Source organism: Suncus etruscus, chromosome 20, assembly GCF_024139225.1.
Source record: "Suncus etruscus isolate mSunEtr1 chromosome 20, mSunEtr1.pri.cur, whole genome shotgun sequence".
NCBI classification, from domain to species: Eukaryota; Metazoa; Chordata; class Mammalia; order Eulipotyphla; family Soricidae; genus Suncus; species Suncus etruscus.
Window position 1 is genome coordinate 395,822 of NC_064867.1, and position 14,646 is coordinate 410,467.

Genomic DNA, 14,646 nt, shown 5'->3' on the forward strand with positions numbered 1-14,646 from the left:
GACCGGCCTGGGGCACAGGGCCACCAGACCACCGAGTCCCTAGGCCAAGCCAGCTCAGGCCAGGGCTCAGAAAGCCTGGCAAGGGGGTCCCGGGAGGAAATAGCGGGCCCTTGAGCTGTAAGAAGAGCCCCCCCCCAGGAGTTGGGGCCTGCTCCCTGCTCTAGAAGAGGGCTGGGAGGCCAAGGGCCGCTCCTGGGGTGCTGGCTTAGAGATGTGGGGGTAAGTGGGGGAAAGTGTCAAAAGGAGCAGGCACGGCACAGTGGGGAGAGGCCATCTGGGCAGGTGAGGGTCCTGATGCCTCCCTGATGTCCTTTCTGGGAGACAATTTTGGGGGTGCAGAGCAAACCCTGCTTCAGTCTTGCCCCTCTCCTCTTGTTCAAGGCTGGGCTGGGGCTTCTTTTCTGTGGTTCTCCATGGAGGGGGATTGCCATCTATATCATCTGGCCAGGTTGGGCCACAGCCCCTACTTCCTCACCCCCCGCCACACCTTCCCTGAGTTCCCTTATGAGGGTGTCTTAATGGGAAGCAGGGGACACCAGGGAGGCGCTGGCCATCTTCAGGGCAGGCACCCCCATCCCCAAAGTGCCCCCGAACAGTTCATGTGAGCTGTCACCTCCTCTCCCACCCCTGGGGCTCACAGCACAGCACCCTGGAAGGTCTCTAGTTCCCGGAATCCCTGACCTGAGAGATTCCCGCCTCCACTTTTTGGGTCACTCTCCAAAACCAACAGAACCCCCCACCATATCCCCAGGCCCTGGACCACCTTACCTGCGCACCCAGTTCTGTCTCCAGCCCTGGGGGAGGAGGTTGTGCGCTCTGGGAGTGCCCAGAGGGCCTAGAACCCAAGGGGAGCCTTTCTGGCGTCCGGGCACATTTGGGCCGAGCCAGGGATGCCACCAGGAGCACCTCGACCCCCCAACTCGCAGAGGCGCAGCCGCTTCCAGACCCTGGGCCGCTCCATGTCTCAGAGCATGCTCAGTGTAAGCTGCTCAGAAAGTTTTGGGGCCCTGCTCACCCCTGACGACCCGTCCACCAGGCGTCCCGGGCCAGAGTCCACCGGGCGCCCCGGCCCAGGCCAGCTCTGTTCTCTGGAGGACGCCCCCGCCACAAATCTGAAGCAGTCACTCCCCTGCTCCCAAAGCTTGGAGAACTCCAAGAGTCTAGTCTCAGATCCCAGCCACCTCCTCCAGGACACCTTCTGGCACTCACCGCTGGATCAGAAGGGACCCAGCCTCAACTATATGACACATCTGGAGAAGCGGGCTGAGTGTCCTGGTGAGCACAAAGGGGACAGGGGAGGGTAGAGCCAGAGTTCAGGGTTCCAGGGAAATAAAACATCATCTGTGGGGACCAGAACCATAGCACAGAGGGGAGGGCCTTTGCCAGCAGACCTGGTTTCCATCCCTAGCCCACCAGCAGTCATTTCTGAGCACAGAGCCAAGAGTAACCCCTGAGCACCACAGGGTGTGCCCCCCTCAAAAAAAAACAACAAAGAGAGAGAGAGGGAGGGACAGAGAGAGGGAGGGAGGGAGGGGGAGAGAGGAGGAGGAGAGAGAGGAGAGAGAGAGAGAGAAAGAGAGAGAGAGAGAGAGAGAGAGAGAGAGAGAGAGAGAGAGAGAGAGAGAGAGAGAGACTCATTCCTTTGAGTTCAGTGACCCAGGGAGCTCTAGCAGCCTGAAACTACTCAAGCACCCACTCCATACACACATATACTATGTGGAGTTAGGTCAGGAGACCAAACAAGGGGAGACCTGGGGATCTGAAGCACCCCTGAACTTTCTGGGAGACAGTTTTGGGGGTGCAGAGCAAATCCTGCTTCGGTCTTACCCCCTCTCCTCTGGTTCAAAGCTGGGCTGGGGCTTCCTTTCTGTGATTCTCCATAGGGGGGCTGCCATCTATAACATCTGCAACATCTGGCCAGGGTGGGCCATAGCCCCTACTTCCTCACCTACCACAACTCCCCTGAGTCCAAGCACACAGCAAGAGGGTTTGAGCATCTGAGAATGTTTTACCCTGGTTCCCTAAGGTGTAGGATGTGAGGAAAGGGGGTCTATGTGGTGGGGGGTTCCTGGCCTTGTGCCAGGGCTGAGGCTAGACCCTTGATTTTATATGACCTGAGTCTTCGTTGCGTTGTGTTGTGTTGTGTGTTTTAGCCACACCCAGTGGTGCTCAGGGTTACTCCTTGCTCTGTGTTCAGAAATTGCTCCTTGTTCGGGGGACCATATAGGATGCCAGGAATTGAACCCACGTCCATCCTGGGTCAGCCTCGTGGAAGGCAAACGCCCTACTGTTGTGCTACCATTCTGGCCCCTGACCTTGAGTCTTAAAGGAAAGTTCTAGGTACCAGAACTAGTCAAATGTGATTTTTTTTAAATGAAAAGCTGAGCTTGTCCAAAGCTGGAATTTCTGTCTAGGGCCCCATGGGTACTGGTTTCCTTCTCAAGGAAACTTTTGGAGTGACTTGCAACCCAGTATCCAATTTCCCGATGGACGCAGGTGGGACACTGCCCAGGCCTCTGTGAAGGACCACGGTGATCAATCCCTCCAGACATCAACATCTTCGTCTCTGCAATGGCAATCCCGGCACCTCATTTTTCCTACCTGAACAACATTAAATATGCCACAGTGAGCAAGTCTGAGCTGGATGCTTGAGGTGAGAAGCAAAGCCCTGCAGGTTACTGCCGGCTCATGCCATGCGGCATGGAGGCCTGTCCTTAGAGACACCAAAGGGGATGAGAGAGACAGAGAGACGGGAGACAGAGACAGAGTGAATGATTCTGACAGATGTCATCACAATGTTCAGTGACCTCAGCTGATGAAAAGTTGGGGACCACTGAGATGAGTGAAGGTGGGCCCTAAACTGAGGCCCTCACAGGCAGAGCCAAAACCCTACACAGAGGTGGGGAGGGGTTCTCCATGCACAGCCAACAGAGGTCTCTCAAATATCTCTGAATTGGGGCACAGTATACGAGGTCACATTAGGGAGCTTTCCGAACCTGTCTCTTCTCTCAGAAGGCCCCATAGCTGCATGCAGGCAGGATCTCTCTGCTTTTATTCCTCATCTGTCCCCAGAAATGTGCTCCCCTACTCCTACCACTCCCCACTTCTGATGAAATCCTACCCAGGTGTTACGGTAATGCAAGACCCCCTCCCGGTAAAGTGAAGCCCATCCTGACTCCTACATTTGTTACCTCACATCCAACATGTTTTACTACTTCATAAGTTTCTTTCCTTCCCTGTCCTTGTTGTGTACTGGCCTGATGTCTATGTAAGTGTGATGTTAGGGTCACATATGTTGTTAGTGGCCTCACAATTGCAACATGAAGCCCGCATGCCATTTCTTATCACTCTTCTCATTTGTCAGTGCAAAAAATAGTTTCTATTTTTTTCTTCTAGCTGATGGTGTGATTTATGAATAGATATTACATATTCTCTGACATGTTTATCTTATTTTGTCCTACATATGTTTGTTTTTTATTTGCACTTGAATTTTGACTCTCATAACTACTCCTTTGTTAAACATAACATCTTTCTAAAGATTTAATTACTGTTTAATCAAGACTCTTCCCACATTTTATTATTATTGTGTCTTTGAATGTGGACACAAAATCAATGTAGGGAGGTTTCTGTCCTTCTTCCGGCCACATCAGTGGTGCTCAAAGCGTCCTCCTGGATCTGTGCTTGGGGAATCCCTCTTTGCATTACCAGGAATTGAACCCCACTCAGCCATTTGCAAAGCAACTATCTTACCCTTTATACCGTTTCTCCCAAATGGCTTTGGGAGATCCACATTTCTTTGATGCTGCTAGTTTTCCTAAAAAATTGGTGATTCTCAATATTGGTCCTTAAGCTTTTTCCCAATAATTCTCTGCTGAGCCTTGATGAAAGCAATACTTATCCCACATTTACCCAAGACTTGAGCAGTCATGGATAAACTCACAGGAATATGTGGACAATTGGATGTGACCATGGCCAGTCTTTGACTATGGAGCTCCTTGAACTGCCAGGTATTAGCTGACACCCAGGGCACTGTCCATACTTTCTTTCTTGGCCGACAAAATTCCCTGCTCCATTGAGGGCTACACATCCCAACTGCTGCTGTTTACCAAGTGTGTAGTGGCAACCCAGGCTGGAGGTGAAACTAAACTGTGTGACTGAACTTCAGAACCCCTAAATATTCTATTATGATCTCTCCTCTATCCCCTTCTGTGACCTCTTTTCACAGCCCTGAGGCTGGGAGAAGTCTCAGTGTCAGTCTCTCTTTCAGTCCAGAGCTGGGGCTTGTCTTTGAAGGACCCTCTAGTCCTCTGGAGATATGAGGTCCACACATAACATTCCTATATGAAGCTCCAAATAGATTTTATCCCCTTTCTTTAGGTCAATGCTTTTCTTCTGTTTTTTTTCCCTCAAAGTGCCAATGTGGATTAATTGTTTGCTTGGCCATCATGGTCACTGTGTACAGAAAATCATGTGTCCATCCTAATCATTGTCATCATAGCCTCTAGTTGCAACTTTCGTGGGAGACCCCCGACCCGCGGGGGTGTGGAAATGAAGGTTGCTAGTTATTAGTGGGTTCACTCGAGCAGAACCGACCTGTAAAGAAGAACTAGAGAAATTAGTAAGAGAAGCCTTCAAGACAACGCATGCTGTTCAAAAAGGGAAGTTTATTGTTGGGGGATCAGCTTTTAAGGGCTGAAACACGTCAGAGGTGTTACCAGTTTTCCACCAATCACCGTTACAAGCATTCATTAGCATAAACTGGGGCAGGTAATAGGGAGGGGCAAAGAGGTAGACCTGAGCACGTTTTACTAAAAGGCATAAGATTCAAACAGAGTTCTATAAATTATACTCAACAAGTATAAATAGAACATCAGCTATAATCTTAATAATGTTTGCTAACACAAAGGCAAGTTGCTCTATATTTTTCTTTCTGGCTGGATATATTGGGCTGCTCTGAATTATTTGTCTATTTCCTTTGTCCTCAAGGCATGGGCGCCTTTGGTCATGTGGGTGACCAGATTAGGAATTACTGAGGTGTCTTTATGTTCTAGGTTTATCAGCTAGGCTCCCCACATCTAGTTACACGTGTTGACATTTCTAGTATGGTTATTATTTGGCACTGTACCTAGCTTTGAATTATTGCTCTATGTTTGTTCAGTTAAGGTACACTAAAATCCTAAAAGTGTGGAGTTCACCTCTGGTGAGTGTTAAATCAATGCAGCTCATGCACAGTTGAAGAATTTTGCTCACAGTATCAAGAGGAAAACTCTGTGTACTTCAAAGCTATGATTTTCTAAACTAAATCCTTTGTTCCTGAATATAAAGTGCCAACTACAGGGAAGGCCATGCCTACATATAAACCATAGTCTTGACTTGCCTAGTACTGGGCCTTACTTACCCCTATAATTTATTAGCCTGAAAAGAATTTATCATGTCCATCAGGCTCTTACCTGTCAGGGACAGAGGGAAACCACAGCCCTTCAGCAACCTTTTGCTTTTGATGGCAGGACAGAAACAAAGTGAGAATAGCAGCCACTGCTGTCCTTGGAACAATTCTGAAAAGGATCCATCTATTAAAATGGAGATCATCTATTTAAAAAAGTATTAAAACCTTCCTACTCCCTCTGCTCCTCTATATTCAAGATGACAACATATACGTGTTACAGGTAATTGTAGTCTCTGTTCCTGCCATTCTCGGCCTAATCCAATCCCCTTTCTGCTAGACAAGAGTCCCTTTCACTTGCCTCTTTCATGAGCTCAAACTGGATTGTCTGCTCTACATCCACCTGTGATAGGATGTACTGGCTGCTCTGAACACAGTGCTCCTTCTTTGTTGTGTCTGTTTTTTCCCGAGTGTGTTCTTCCTGATGCTATGTCCTGCTTATTTGGGTCTCACCTCTCCTAAAGCCAGATATAGTAAAGCCATGTGAGTTGTTTTCATTTTCACTGCTGTCATTCCCAGCTTCAGCAACGCTGAACTGTTCTTACATTGTTTAGTGTCTGGGGTGCTAGGTGAAATGCTTGGGGACCTTCAGAGACACACCCCGGGGGTGTTCAAGGGATGCCATGTGACTCTGGATATTGAACACAGGTTGGCTTAAGGCAGAGCATGTGCCTTACCCCTGCTCTCTCTTCAATCCCTAAATTATTTTCTTCAATGAGTTTGTTCATTGTTAATTCTTAGAGGGGAAGATAAAGTTCAGAAGAGCATTGGGGGGATTCTTAAGTATAGGAGAGTCACTATATGGTATCTGAGATGTTCAAGTCCCCCATTAATAAACATCAGCGATGCTTCTCAGGTCTGAGGACAAGCACACAGCTCTCCACTACTTTTCCAGGGGTCCCTATGCAGAAATCCTGCTGCCATTGAGAACCACTTATAGATCAAATCACTTACTTTATTTGTAGTAAAATAAGGATTAACATCCCCCATAAAAAGCCCCATCACACTGTAAAGGAAATTCATTGATTTATGCAGATTGTGACTGTCCAGGGCCACAAAGGGTTGGTCTTACCTACCATGTGTCTGACAAGAGTTGGATTAGGAATAGAGAGAGATTTATAAGACATGGAGTAAAGCCAGACTCGGTTGATCTCTCTCTTTCTCTCTATTTCTCTCTCACACACAACACTTTCCAGTGCACCAAGTTGGGTAACATATTAAACAGACAAAAGAGCAATAAGTTCTGGGAGCTGGTAGAAACTTGCTGCTGAGGAGAAAAGACATTTTTGTCTGCAACTATGTTCTTCCTCTCATCCATGTCATGAGTGCCTCAAAGGATCAGGGGCTCTTGTAAACATTAGGGGGGCAACCCTGCCTGTGACTTATTGTCTTCTTTCTCCCTTATCACCACTTTCTGATAAGGCCTACCCCTAATGACTGATCTCTCTGGGTTCCTATTCAGTGAGCTCAGGAACCCTCCCAGGCAACTGACCTCCTGGCTCTGCAGAGCCTCCAGGGAGGGGAAACTTGTGTCTTGTTGGTCAATATGCAGAGACACCTCTCAGAAGGTCTGGTTTAAACAGAAATAATAGTTTTGAAATTACTTTGAAATCGGTGAAAATATTCCATGAAAAGGTCACGATTGTGTTTGTGGTCTCTGCTGTAGAAGGATCAGTGGATTTGAAGGTCTAAACATGCTTGTTGATGTGAGTCCCAGTCTGCCTGGGAGCTATGGTTTCCAACTAATGTTGGAAGGTTCTGGAACAGATTCAAACACTCTTTCTTCTCTTTATCAGGGAACACAAAAAACCTGATTTAGGTACATGGCAGTTTTCTGGATTGTAAAAGTTAAAGTAGGTAGATGATATTAGATTTTAGATGATATTGGATTAGTTATTAGGTATTATTAAATAAGGAAAGTACTGAAAAAATTCTTTCATGCCCAGGAAATGAATTGGGTTCAAAGACATACCCATTCTTTTCTTTAATTTCTTTTCTTTTTTTTTTTCTAGTTGTGGGGCCACACTTTGCAATGCTCAGGCTGACTCCTGGCTCTGCTCTCAGAACATTCCTGGTGATGCTTGGGAGACCCTTGCTGGTTAGAAAAGGGAGCTGCCTTTTTGCACCTTTTTAGCCGCAAGATGCTGATGCTCATCAGAGGAGCCAAACCCCTTTATTTGCCCTGGCTGCTACCACTGGCCCAGTCACCCCCGACCCACCTCGTATGGGCCAAACAGATGCCATCGGGGCTGGGAGGAAAAGAACTAGCATCCCACATCCCTGGGGGCTGGGGACCCACTTTCAGGGTGCAGTCCCCACACTTTTCCTTCCTTCCTTCGTTCCTTCCTTCCCTCCCTCCCTCCCTCCCTCCCTCCCTCCCTCCCTCCTTCCTTCCTTCCTTCCTTCCTTCCTTCCTTCCTTCCTTCCTTCCTTCCTTCCTTCCTTCCATTTTTGTTTGTTTGTTTTTTTGGGCCACATCTGGCTGTGCTCAGAGATTATTCCTGGCCCTGTACGCTCAGAAATCTCTTCTGGCAGGCTCAGGGGAGCAAATGGGATGCCAAGAATCAAACCCCGGTCTGTCCTGGGTCAGCCACGTGCAAGCAAACAACCTACAGCTATGCTATCTCTGCCCGGTTTTTATTATCCCATAACAAAATCCACCTGGGAGGAGCCAGGCATTGTGATCCAGGTGGGCTTTTTCCATATCAAAGGAGAGATTTACAAGAAATAAGGGAACTCCTTTGGGGTTAACAGCTGGATGTCATCTAAGCTAGACTGGTTGAGGGGTGTCAGTCTGTCAGGGTCATGTCCAGTGGTGGTGACTGGGGGGCCTCTGTGCCTGCACCCGGCAGATTTAGAACATGCCAGTGCTCTGACTCTGGTCCCAGTGCATGCAAAAGATGTGTCCCTATCCCCAGTCCTATGAGAACATTCTTTAATGCTTTAGTGCTCGTTTGCTCTGCTTTTTACATTGAACTTGACTTTCCTCCACCATTCCTGCTCCTTTGGCATCTCAACGCACTGAAAACCATTTCCAATCCCTTTCTTGATAAACGTTTGTCTGGTCTCCTAGCACTTTTTTGTTGTTGTTGTTGTTGTTGTTTGTTTACAAGGGCCACAGCTGGTCTCTTTAAAAGCTCACTTTTGTCTCTATGCTTAGGGATCACTCCAGTGGTGCCCTGGGTGCTGGGAATCAAACCCAGATCAGCTGCATGCAAGCCAAACACATTGTCCATTGTACTCATTCTAGTACTATATTCCCTGGTCTAACTCTTTAAATTCATTCTAGACCTCCTTTATGAACTTTTTTTCTTCCTGAAATATTATGGCTTAGGCTTTTGACCTAGCCCCACACTGGATCCTTTTCTCAGACATTTCCAATTGCTATGCCTTCACTTTTACACTTCTGCACTCCAGACCTTTCTGGATTTCTGTCTGGGTACTCCACAACTTCATAGGCACCTCGCACCTAAGCCCTTTGAACTCTACCCCTAAATCAGCAATAGGTGATAGCACCCTTCCCTTCTACCCATCCACCTAAGTCAGAGGATCCAATCCAGGTGCCATCTTTGATTTTTGCCTCTCCTGTTACAACACTCAGTTGCCAAATCTTGGTAGAAGACAATCAGACTTCACCACTTTTCTCCCCTAAATGTGGGATGTGTGTGTGTGTGTGTGTGTGTGTGTGTGTGTGTGTGTGTGTGTGTGTATGTACAGGACTCATTCTTGTTGTACATGAACATGTTTCCAGGGTAATAAGTAAAAAGAACCTCATTAAGTAAAAGGCAGGATAATTTTGTTAAAATAAATACGCTTTTATTTTTCTGTCCTCAGTTTAAGAAAACCAGACATTAAATTCAAAAACCATCTCCAAGTTTGGAAATAAGTTTTTAACTTCTCTGTTTTATAATGAAATAGAAAACCCAAGATTGGCATTTCATGAATAAGTGATCAAATACTGTTAAACAGCATTATTCAGTAGACATTTCAGATATAGGGGTACCAGAGCTAAAATAAATCTGGGACCCAATGGATCAGAATAAAGGATTTCTCCAGCATAGCTAAGTACAACATCCAACCTCATCACCTTCCTCAGGGCCTTGAAACTCAACAGGGTTTTCACAAAACTTTTCCCAGTCACTTAGATCAAAAGACTTCAGGAGACCAAATATTTAAATCACTTTGTAGCCACAAGGTTTCTTTTTTTTTTTTTTTTTTTTCGGGGCGGGGAGGGGGGGGGGAGGAGGGGGTTCACACCGGCAGTGCTCAGGGGCTACTCCTGGCAGGCTTGGAGGACCATATGGGATGCTGGCAATTGAACCGGACGGAGTCTGTCTGGAGTTGGCCAAGTGCAAGGCAAACGCCCTACGTCTATGCTATTGCTCAGACCCCAGCCACAAGGCTTCTATCTGTTCCACATTTAATTCTGGTCAACAATGAATATAGTGGATGGGGTTGAATAAATGGCCTTCATTCAAATTCAAGCTTTATTACAACTACATCTGGCAAACCTTGGATAGAGGAAAGAGAGGAAATTCCATCAAAAAGGAGCCCACCCACCTCCAATTATCCCTTCTGCTGAGCAACTGTTATGAAAGGGACTCACAACACTGGCATCAGCAACAGTGTTTTGAAAATTGCAACATTCAAAGGCATTTTTCCCAGAAAAGTCTTCAGAGACCCATTGTCAACACTTTAGGCTTTCTCAGATGGTCTGGGCAAAATCATTCCCACATTAGACTTATTATTTAATGACAATCTATTTGAATATATTCTCAATTCGTATAAGAAGTTCCAAATTACTGCAAAATATTGCAAACTGTTATAAAATTATCATTTGTCCAAAACTATCCAATGGGACGCAAGTTTATCAAACTTATGAAAACATTGTGAAATATTTGACTTCATTTTGCTGTTTTAGCATTTTCTCTTCCTCCTTTAATGCATAGGACTAAATCAGTCTAAATATTGTAAAGTCCTTTGAAATAAAACACCCTGCAAGTCAATTCCATTGCCTTTCTATTACCTCTTTGCTAAACAAAAGACATATTCTCTATAAACAGGAGAACTTTGAAAACTGGCATTTCTGGCTTTGTTTTGTTTTGGGACCACACCAGGCAGTTTTTAGGGGTGCTCTGCTTGCTTACTTGGGCTCTGTGCTCCTTCTGGAGGGGCTTAATGTACCATATGGATTGCTAGGGATCTAACTAGGGTTGGCTGTCTTACCTACAGCCCTATAGGGACTTTTGGCATTTCTGGACTAGAGTTTGTTGTTTTAGGTCACACCCGGCAGCATTCAGGGTTATTCCTGGCTCTGTGCTCAAAAATCGCTCCTGGAAGGCTCGGGAGACCATATAGGATGCCAGGATTCAAACCGGAGTCCGTCCTATGTTGGCTTGGTGCATGGCAAGTGCCCTACTGCTTCTGGCCCCCAACAAAAATTTCTTTGTCATGTAGTTTACAACTAAAGTACAAACATTGACCCACTCATAATTTTATCAGTCTTCCTACCTTTGCCAGAGGAAGTAAACAGATAGTAAAATTAACAAAATTCTATTTCTTGTCCACTCCATCCAATACAAATTGTTTCTTAGCCTCAGAGGCTTGAACTATAAACTATTTACAAGGCCATTCAAATATTATACAGCAAGTTAACAGATTAATGTGGTCTTCTAAGATATGTGGGTGTTTCTGCTTCAGCCAAATCAACATTGAAAAGGAAGCCCTTTACGTCTCTCCCACTGACTGGTTTCACTCAGCATAATAGCTTCCATGTACATCCATGTATAAGCGAATTTCATGACTTCATTTTTCCTCACACCTATATTTATTGCAGCACTATTCACAATAGCCAGGCTCTGGAAACAACCAAGTTGCCCTTCAACAGACGAATGGCTAAAGAAACTGTGGTACATATACACAATGGAATATTATGTAGCCATCAGGAGAGATGAAATCATGAAATTTTCCTATACATGGAATCTATCATGCTGAGTGAAATAAGTCAGAGGGAGAGAGAGAGACGCAGAATAGTCTCACTCATCTATGGGTTGTAAGAAAAAGAAGTCATTTTTGCAACAATCCTCAGAGACAATGAGAGGAAGACTGGAACTTCTAGCTCACTTCATGAAGCTCACCACAAAGAGTGGTGAGTGCAGTTATAGAAATAACTACACAGAGAATTACCATAATCATGTGAATGAATGAGGGAACTGGAAAGCCTGTCTGGAGTACAGGTAGGGGTGGGGTGGGATGGAGGGAGATTTGGGACATTGGTGGTGGGAATGTTGCACTGGTGAAGGGGGTGTTCTTTACATGACTGAAACCTAATCACAATCATATATGTAATCAAGATGTTTAAATAAGGGGGGAAAAAAAAGAATAAGTGTTTACCTTTAACTCTCTTTTGTCTTTTCTGCTGCAGAGGTAGAGAGAAATGCTCTAAGAGTGCATTAGAAACTTAGAGCACAGAAACTTCCCACCACAGGGAGTAAAACTGTGATCTAATTGCCACATTCACACTTCATAGGGAACCAGAATCTTCAGAGAATAAGATGGGAAAGGACTCCACTGAGCTCCTGACAACTTTTCATTTCATTCCATGTTTTAAACAAAGTCCCTCCAAAGATTGGTGTCAACAGATTTCAAAATTTGAGAACCCAGAGTGCTCCCTACTCTACTGTCTCTGGGGCTTTCAGCCTTTGGAACAACTTCCCATGAAGGTTATCAGAAAGGCCCAGGAAATCTGTGGCACAAAGCTGCCAGGATGCTGATAAAAGGGCGAGAAGAGGGATCTTGATCAGGGAAGCCCCCATCTGCTGGATTCCCCAGCAGCACTAGCGGCAGAATGCAGAATGACCCATTCCTGGACAAAGAACAGTCAGGTCTCAAAGGAGCTTCCTGCTCAAGCAGAGGCATTTCCACAGCAGGGAAGCTTGATGCTAGGTCTGGTGGCATTGCCTGGCATGGGCAGCGACTTAGTGTTTCCTATTCGGAGGCCCACTTTCAACCAGAATAACCCTCAGCCACAGGGAAGCCCCTAAATTCTTGTACCTTTTAGCGATCACCCTAACAGATGTGGCCTCCTTGATCTGAGCTCTGTACCAGTTCCACTGTGCCCTGCTCTATGGTGCCACTCCTCTAGTGTGGCTGGTGAAGTGGCACCAGTGAGATGTCCTGCCAAGTCTTTTAGCATGGAGTGTTGAGTGGCAGCGGAGGGGACCGGAAATGCTTAACCCGGAAGCCACAATAAAGAACTGGATTTTCAGTTCAAACAGATCAGTTTTTTCTTGCTTTCAAGCAGGTACCTTCCTATTTCTAGAAGTTTATTTTTCTGATATATTTTATTTAGGAATCTCTAACCATCATCCTTGCTGTTTCTCCAAAAAGCCTTTTTAAAAATGAAAAAGTAGCCACAGACACTCCTAGCTCAAGAGCCATGGATGTAGCTCAGTGGTAGAGCTCAAGCCTTGCATGAATGAGGCAAGGGGCTCAAAGGAAAACGAAGTCCTCATCACAACGAAGTCTGTGTACGGGTGAGTGGATGTTAGCCAGACTCAGTGTGGCCACTTTGCAACATATACAAGCATGAAGTCATTGTGTTGTGTGCCTGAAACTATTCTATGCCCATTACGCCTAATTAAAAATGAAAAAATTAGGGCCCAGGGAGAGAGCTCAAAAAGACGGAATTCATGCAACGCTGTACATTCAATCACTAGCATCACGGGACTTTCCATGGCAGCATACACACTACTGCTGAGAATGGCCCCAGGGCTCTCACACACTGTGGGGGTGGGGGCAGGGAATGTTAAAGACTTTAAAAATTATGGCACATAACAGTATACAGGTCATTTTCTTACTGGATTCCCAAAATAAAGTACCTTTCCATGTGGCTACACTGTTCTGAGGCAGTGATACTAGACAGGGTTACTATCTTTAATCAGACACTTGATGTCACGCATCAAGAGTTATCAAGATAGGATAGGAGGAAAGGTACCTTCCTGGTTCAGATTTTGGCACTGAGGCAAGTGATAGAGAGCAGGTAGGCAGCTTGTTTTACATGCTATCAACCTAGGTTCTGGCATCCTATACGGTCCCCCAAGCATGCCAGGAGTGATTCCTGAGTGCAAAGCTAGGAGTTAAGTCCTGAGCACCACCAAGTATGGCCCCGAAACAAAACAAAACTTCTGTCACCTGCTAATCTCCAGGGATTACTTCTAAACAAAAAGCCATTAAAATTCCCTAAGTATCACTAGATTAGATATGAAAATAATTAACATCCTTAATCTCTTTGGTGTTGTTCATTATAAAATTAATTTATAACTTACCATCATGCACAAATTCAGATTTAATTACAGGAAATATGAATAGGAATGAGAATCAGGCGGTGAGAAATGTACGAGTGCATGCATGGTGACTGATATGAAATGAACTCTGCTGAGAGGAATTATGACCAAACTTCCACGCGCTGCTCCCCAGTGTGATGCCAACATTTGTAAGATCACTATGCCCAGAGACCTTTATTACCCCTGTATTAATACCCAATTAATTGTATTTAATACCTAACTATATAAAAGTAAACTTATGGATAAAAGTAGAAAACATTCTCTAATAGGAAGTAATTAACCCTGAAATCAAGTTTTAAAATCTAGGTAACTGTGGATTGAAATTTTTCCTGTCACTGTAGTATTACTGAAAAAAACCCGAGCCTGCCAGGAGCGACTTCTGAGCATAGAACCAGGAGTGACCCGAGCGCTGCTGGAAAAACAGCATCACCAACCACCCACCCCCCCCCCCCCAAAACCAGAAAGTGTTACTGAAAATAGTTGAAAGCCTCTGAAGCCAACTACCAGGGAGGGATTTTTCTGAAGATGAACTAAAGCATGAGATTTAACCTAAAGAATTATGACCTAAGTAGACGGTGGGCTGGAGTAGTACAGAGGACAAGGTGCTTGATTCTCTGGCATCCTCTAGCACCACTAGGAGTAATTCCTGAGCACCCTGTATGTGGCCCAAGATCCAAAAAAGAGAAATCATATTTACTAAACAAGTTTCCTTTCAAAAGCTCACTTTGTTTTTATGACCAATCAAGATTGAATTTCCCTCCACGTGGCCTTTCTTTCTCTTCCACACCTGGCCTTGCAAGCAAGCACAAGGCTGCAGATTTGACCCTATGTGCAACGAGCTCAATCCTGCTAGCTCTA